General features: G+C 39.9%; 2 pseudogenes; both read right to left on the bottom strand.

Moving 5' to 3' along the window:
* Nucleotides 1-1894: 1894 nt before the first annotated feature.
* On the bottom strand, nt 1895-2888 carry LOC142441416 (olfactory receptor 14J1-like; annotated as a pseudogene).
* Nucleotides 2889-4357: 1469 nt separating this feature from the next.
* Nucleotides 4358-4883, bottom strand: LOC142441427 (transcription factor BTF3 homolog 4 pseudogene; annotated as a pseudogene).
* Nucleotides 4884-6898: the final 2015 nt, after the last annotated feature.

Genomic DNA, 6898 nt, shown 5'->3' on the forward strand with positions numbered 1-6898 from the left:
GGGTGCTGAGAGAGGCACAGGTCACAGCGCATGCCTCCTATGCTGGTTGGGAAGGGCTGGGGCAGGTTTAGACGCTGGTGCTGGAGACCCCGTAGAGCACCGCAGTGATGAGAGCCAGCTGGAGCACACAGACGGCTCCGTCGGGGTCAACAAAGCAATGTCCTAGACTCCCTAGCAGACGGGACGTTTATTACTTAATCAGCTTGCCCTGTGAGTGATGCAGGCTCCGCAGCAACGAGGTCTGAGCCGGATTGGACAGAAGCGACTCTGATGATAAACTGTGGGCAATGGCGCCTGTCATCCTCCCAGGAAGGTATGTGTCAAGGCAGGCTCAGAGCTCAGAGCCACCAACCACTGGAATCCCCGTAGCCCACCGTGGAGGGCAATGCCACATCCGCAGGAGTGCAAAACTATCTCGCTCTTGCTCCCAGTAGGCAGGAACACCCACTGTTTTGTCTGGCGTTGTTGGTGCTGCAAGGGGTGCCCTTGGCAAGCAGGCTTAGTGCCTTGGGCCGTGGCTACAGGTCTCCGTGGTGGCACAGGCCAGCCTTAAGTGGCTTCTTCGGAAACACAGTGTCAGGGTAGAAGCAGGATGGGCTCTGGCACAGCTTGGCCCGGGGGAAGTGCTCAGCACAGGTTCCCGGGCAGGTTGTGGAGTAGACACTGAGCTGAAGGGCGTGGGAGGCCTAGCAACCTGAGTGCTGGTGGAGAGGTCCCAGGCAGCAATGGGGGTAGATGGTCCCCCGTGGGGATCACCAGGAAGCAGGAAGTCCCTGGTGGCCTGGAGGTCAGTTACCCCGGCTTTGGATGAATGTAGGGAGGGATGTAGGCCCAAGGGTAGATGGGATGTGGGCCCAAGGGTAGATTGCCTCCATGTGGGGAAATGAGAACTCTATGAAAGGGAAGCTTCTCTCCTAGTGGGGTCCCATGAGTGGGTAGGTGCTGTAGAGGTCCCACAAATGCTTCACGTGTCTCAGCAGGGCAGGCAAGCAATTCTGGGCTCGGGGTCTCGGTCTGGGAATGGAGTGGATCTATATCTCATCGTGGCCACGTTTGTGGCAGCCTAGTGACCAGAGATGTCCCATGAATTGAGTCCTGTATAGCCGAGGTCCCTGATCAGGAAAAATGCGTGGAGTGGGGGTGGGGTGCTGTCCCCATGGGGGATATTTCACTTACCAGACTCCTACCACCCTGCTACCTGGACACCAAACCCACTTCATTTGAATGAGCTCTCAGAGTATGTGGGTTCCCTGGTCTGCCTTCCTACCTCTCAACCCTGTTTTTCTTCTTTCATTCATTTAATGGTAGAACAATATTTATTTGAATCTGTATGAGATTGTTAGTTTATTTTTAAAATACTTGCAGGTGTTTAATAGAATATAAATCTTTGCATAAGAAGAGGCAATATAAATGATACAAAGAAACATTTCAAAGGGTCTTCTTTGTGTATTACTGACAGAAGCACAGTTTCCCTTGCATAATGGCATCTTAATAGGATCTTACTGGACTAATCACTTGTCAGAGAACATTGATCCTCAGTGTTTGCATACAATGAAGTACTGCAAACTAAAAATTAGGAAGGACTGTCAAATTGACTAAGTGTTCTGTCACCCTGATAAAAAGGCACAGGAAAGAGAGTTTAAGTCAGTGTCTTAAAATTCATTTTCATTTTTCTACACCAGGCTTTATAGGTGATATTTAGACCTACAATATTAACATGAGTTGTTGATATGTAACTGTGTGTTTCAGGGGTTTTTATTGGTCAATGATAGTTAATTGACTCAACTTCCTCCAATAACAGTTTTTCATTTAGCTTTTATTTCTTGATTAACTTTGTGGTGTCCATTCCAATATATTTTGGTTCTGATTTCCAAATTGGAAGTGAAAACTTGTCTCAGCTAAACATGATGGGATTTCCTTCTTTGAACATTTTTCTTAGAGCAGTCTTCATGGCTTTGTTCCTTAGACTGTAAATCATTGGATTGAATGTTGGGGGTACAACTGTGTAAAGAACAGTAAGTAAAAAGTCTAGCACAGTTGGAGAATCAGAGGGTGGCCTTAGAAACTCAAAGACCCCAGTTGAGATAAATAATATGACCACACACAGATGGGGTAGGCAAGTCGAAAAGGCTTTTGCTCTGCCCTCAGCAGATGGCATTCTGAGCACAGTAGAGAATATGTGTGTGTAGGAGAGGCCAATAGAGATGAAGCAAAAAAATGTTGTTAAGGACAGGACGGCAGAGACCCCAAGCTCTGGGATGTAGTCATTGGAGCAAGAAAGTTTCAGGAGTTGGGGGACATTGCAGAAGAACTGGTGAATGACATGGGGACCACAGAAATGGATGGAGAAAGTAGCAGCTGTATGCATGAGCCCAGAGATGAACCCACTGGTCCAGGAAGCTAAGAGTCCGTGAACACAGGTGCCAGTGTCCATGATGATTTCATAGCGCAGTGGAAAGCAGATGGCCACGTAGCGGTCATAGGACATCACTGTGAGTATGGCCGTCTCAGTAGAACCACAGACTGTGAAGGCAAAACACTGCAGTATGCACTCCCAGAGAGAAATAGTGCCACTGTGCATGAAAGAGTTACAAATGGATCTTGGTACAGTCGTGGTAATGTAGCACAGATCCAAAAAGGAGAGGTGCTTCAGGAAGAAATACATAGGTGAGTGGAGACTATGATCTATGGAAGTCGCAGTGATAATGAGCATATTGCCAGTTAAAGCCACCAAGTAGAAAACTAAGAAAAGAGAAGCCTGTAAGATTTCTATCTCAGGATTGCCTGAAAAAGTCACGAGAAGAAATCCACCAATTGTAGTTAAATTGATCATACCTTTTCTCTCCTTCCAAGAGCAATGATGACTGCAAGAGAAGATGGACATTCATAGGAAGAGCATGGTATTTATTAGTTGAATCCATGTGTTCCATGATGTTAAGGTATATAGTAATAATTACTGGTCTATCATTGTATGTACAAAGTAGCTTTAAATATTAATAGTTATGTTGAACAATTTCAGATGACATTGGCTCATTTTTATGTCATCATTTTAAGTAAAGGCAAGGAAGTAAATACAAATTTATTAATGGGATATCTCTTACTGCCCCCAAGTCGATGCCAACTCACAGTGACCCTAGAAGACAGGGTAAAACCGTCCCACTATTTCTGAGACTGTAACTAACTCTTTACAGGAACAGGAATTCCCATTTTTGTCCTGTGGCGCATCTGGTGTTATTGAACTGCAGACCTTGTGGAATGCAGCCCAACGTGTAACCACTATGCCATCAGGGTTCTAATGAGACATGTAGACCATAAGTCATTTGTATACACTCAATGTTCCATTCAGCTCACACTCATGGATGCTTATTAATAGTGTCTTGTGTATTATATTCTAATAATCTCCCTGTAAATTATATAACTCACCACACTGTCATTGAAATTTTGTAATTCAGTTTCATGTTTGAGAAAGTAATTCTCAATTTATGTATATCTCTAAACATTTATAGGGAAAAGTGACCTTCTTATATATTGATAATATACCAAAATCAATATGCTTAACCTATTATATCCTATAAAGCAAGCTGCAACACTGTAAGTTCCACTCAGAAAAGTTACAGGCCATATATACTCTAGTATGTTGTAATGAATTCTAGTAAATAGTGTATAGTATATTTTGGTAAAAATAGACTTCTTAGTAAGCATATCAATCGATGTTTACTATAACTGGACTAAATAAAAATTTAAAGCAAAAATGTGATAGTATTTGCATGGGTCAAATTTGTAGAGATTCAAAAACAGAATATCCAGAGATAGTGAATATGAGGCAAGATGAAACAGCACATGTAGCTAGAGTGGTCACATATGTGCTGATTTAAAAAACACAGTCTGTACTTTAAACCAGTGAAGTTTATTCTACATATTTTTTATGCTACATATTTTAACTAAACATGTGAGTAAAACAGATTAAGAACATATCTGTTTAGATCAATTAAAGTAGTGCAAGGGGGAGGATAAATAAAAGTGTTCCCAGTTTTTCCCCACTGGACACACACACCCATACCCACACTCAGACACAAAATTCTCAACAGAAAACAAACAAAATCAAGAATAAAAACCCTCAAGCACCTTCAAACTGCACCAATACTTTGCAGTTGGCCAAAATATTAGATCCTGGAAGGAAGTATAAAATCCAAATCAAAAGACCAAAGTTGTTTGACAAACAGAATCATTAATACACAAAATATTTGCATTACTGAACTAAGAACAGGTGATGTTCTCTTTGTCTGTAAAACTTTGGAATCACATAACTGAGATCTTAAATCTAGTCCCTGCCAACTTCCAAAAAAGAGGAAGGATGTTAGTTAGCTCCATTCTTATATGCCACATCAAAATATTCTATGAGATCGGGAACATCATCATCTTCCTAATCAATGTCTTCTGTCTTTGAGTTTTTGCTATCCAACCCTTACCTTTGGAACTGTTCACCTCATTTCCTAAGACTTGTGAAGCTGTCAGCAACAAGCTGACTTAATATTTCAGGAACAATTTCTGTGATTTGTTTGGCTTTTGCATGACCAGTAAGAACAAATGTGTTAGCAGAGAGGGAAGCTTGTACCTTGGGATAGTTGAAATGGAAGGAATGGTGTTCCTTCACCTTTAATCATGTTTATCTCTTCAATACCAGTTATCCTATACACAGCCAATTTTTAAAGAGATCTCTGAAGTTTTTTGTCATCTACTGTAGCTACTCTATGTACCACCTTCATATTTCTGTGAGCTGTCCCCTTGTCCCCTATCTGAACCTGAACCTGAAGTTTGGCTAACTTTCCCGATTCATCCTGATGGTAAATCGGAAGCAGGGAGCCTCCCTCAAACACCAGCATGCAGCAAGAGCAAGAGGGCTGCCTTAGTGGAGACAGAGAAGAACGAAATGGGGCATGAAAAAAAATCATTTCTTGGGGGCACTTTAAAAATGATTTTATTGGGGGCTTGTGCAACTTTTCTCGTAATCCATACAGGCATCCATTGTGTCAAGCACATTTGTACATCGGTTGCATCATCATTTTCAAACTATTTTCTTCTTACTTGCGCCCTTCATATTAATACTTCATTCCACACACCCCATATCAAATCCTCCCTCACTCATTAAACCTTGGTATTTCATAAATTACCCAGACCACTGTCTCCCTTTACCCATTTTTCTGTTGTCTGTGTTATGCGTAGATCTTGGGGAAAATTTAATGATTATTTTAAAGTAACTGACATTACAATATCTTGATCTCTCATTTTACTTCCCCTATTTTCTATGATGTTTAAGCAATCTTTCTGTGATATCTACTGTACAAAGGACCTCACATGCCTTATAAGTCGCTCTTAAGGTCAGTTAACCATAAGAATAGAAGAAGTATTAAATGATGCCATCCCATGGGTCATTCATCCAACATGTGCTCTTTGATCACCACACAAAGAAAAATATTGCTGGGGAGATGAGATTTGAACACCATAGAAAGTTTCTGTAATGTTAACAGCTTACAACTTTCTTGTGTGGATTCCTAATTTTTATTTAAACATTTTACATCTAACTTTTACATTTCAGTTTTTAGTAATCAAATGACAATGGACTTCATCATATCCGCCCAAGCTCTGTAAGTTATTGTCTTTCCAGGATTCAGGAATTTTCCTTTCTGTATTCCAAAAACACTCACCAGAGCACATCCAGGGAACCTCCACACCCTAAGCTTAGGTAGACCTTGTCAGTGTGAGGAGCCACTAAGCAGGAGGCTCTGCGAGGTCTGTGAGTCAGGCATGCTCTGTAAAACCTGGTCTGTAGATAGAAGTAAACAAGACCATATTAATCTTCCTTTGGTCACAGGAGGTGAGGCAACAGTCTTCCCCTGGCACAAGCAGAGAGTCCCAAGGTGTTTTCGGCATTTGGGACTCCTTGTAAATACCTTGGATTTAAAATGAACAATTATATAGAGTTTCCTGTGTACTATATTTCTGTTGAGCTGAACTAATGATCATGTCTCATTACTGGGAATTATAGCTTATTGGTGTTCAAAAATTATCGAGAAGTATTATAATCTGTCATTTATATTTAGAAACACCAATAAACAATGGTGAGCTCTATAGGTCAATATGTTTATTGTAAAATAAGTGCAAGTTTAGGTTAATATTGTCTACCTTTTTGCTTCATTACAAAATCAAGATAACCTAGATTGAATGATTCGTAGGTTTATAATTTTGATATTGCTTTAGACTCATTGAATCTTAGAATTGCAAGGCTTTTAAGAAATCATATTGATTAATGTCTACTCATAATATAAGTTCATTTTCCCACTTCTATGTAGGTAGATTATCATCTATTTTCTGTTTGAAATTTTAATTAAAGATTCTTGGTAGAAAGATGAAAAAGATAGCATAGCCACCTTTCATAGCATGTCATATGATTAATATCAAGACTCTTGGACACTCCATGCCAGACTAGAAGGACCCTAAGAATCTTAAAGGTATGCTTCACAGGGTTTTTCAAGGAAAATAATAAAAAAAAGTGTTAAAGACCAGAATTGTGTTTTTTTTTGTTTTTTTTTTTTAAACAATTTATTAGGGGCTCATACAACTCTTATCACAGTCCATGCATATACATACATCAATTGTATAAAGCACATCTGTACATTCTTTGCCCTAATCATTTTCTCTTGTTTTCTCTTCTTTTCTTTTTCTTTTTCTTTTTTTTTAATTTTTTTTCTATTTTTATTTATTTATTTATTTATTTATTTATTTATTTTTTACATTTTTTTTTTCTTCTTTTACATTTTATTAGGGACTCCAACAACTCTTACCACAATCCATACATATACATACATCAATTGTACAAAGCACACCCATACACTCCCTG

Source organism: Tenrec ecaudatus, chromosome 1 (assembly GCF_050624435.1).
Source record: "Tenrec ecaudatus isolate mTenEca1 chromosome 1, mTenEca1.hap1, whole genome shotgun sequence".
Lineage (NCBI taxonomy): Eukaryota > Metazoa > Chordata > Mammalia > Afrosoricida > Tenrecidae > Tenrec > Tenrec ecaudatus.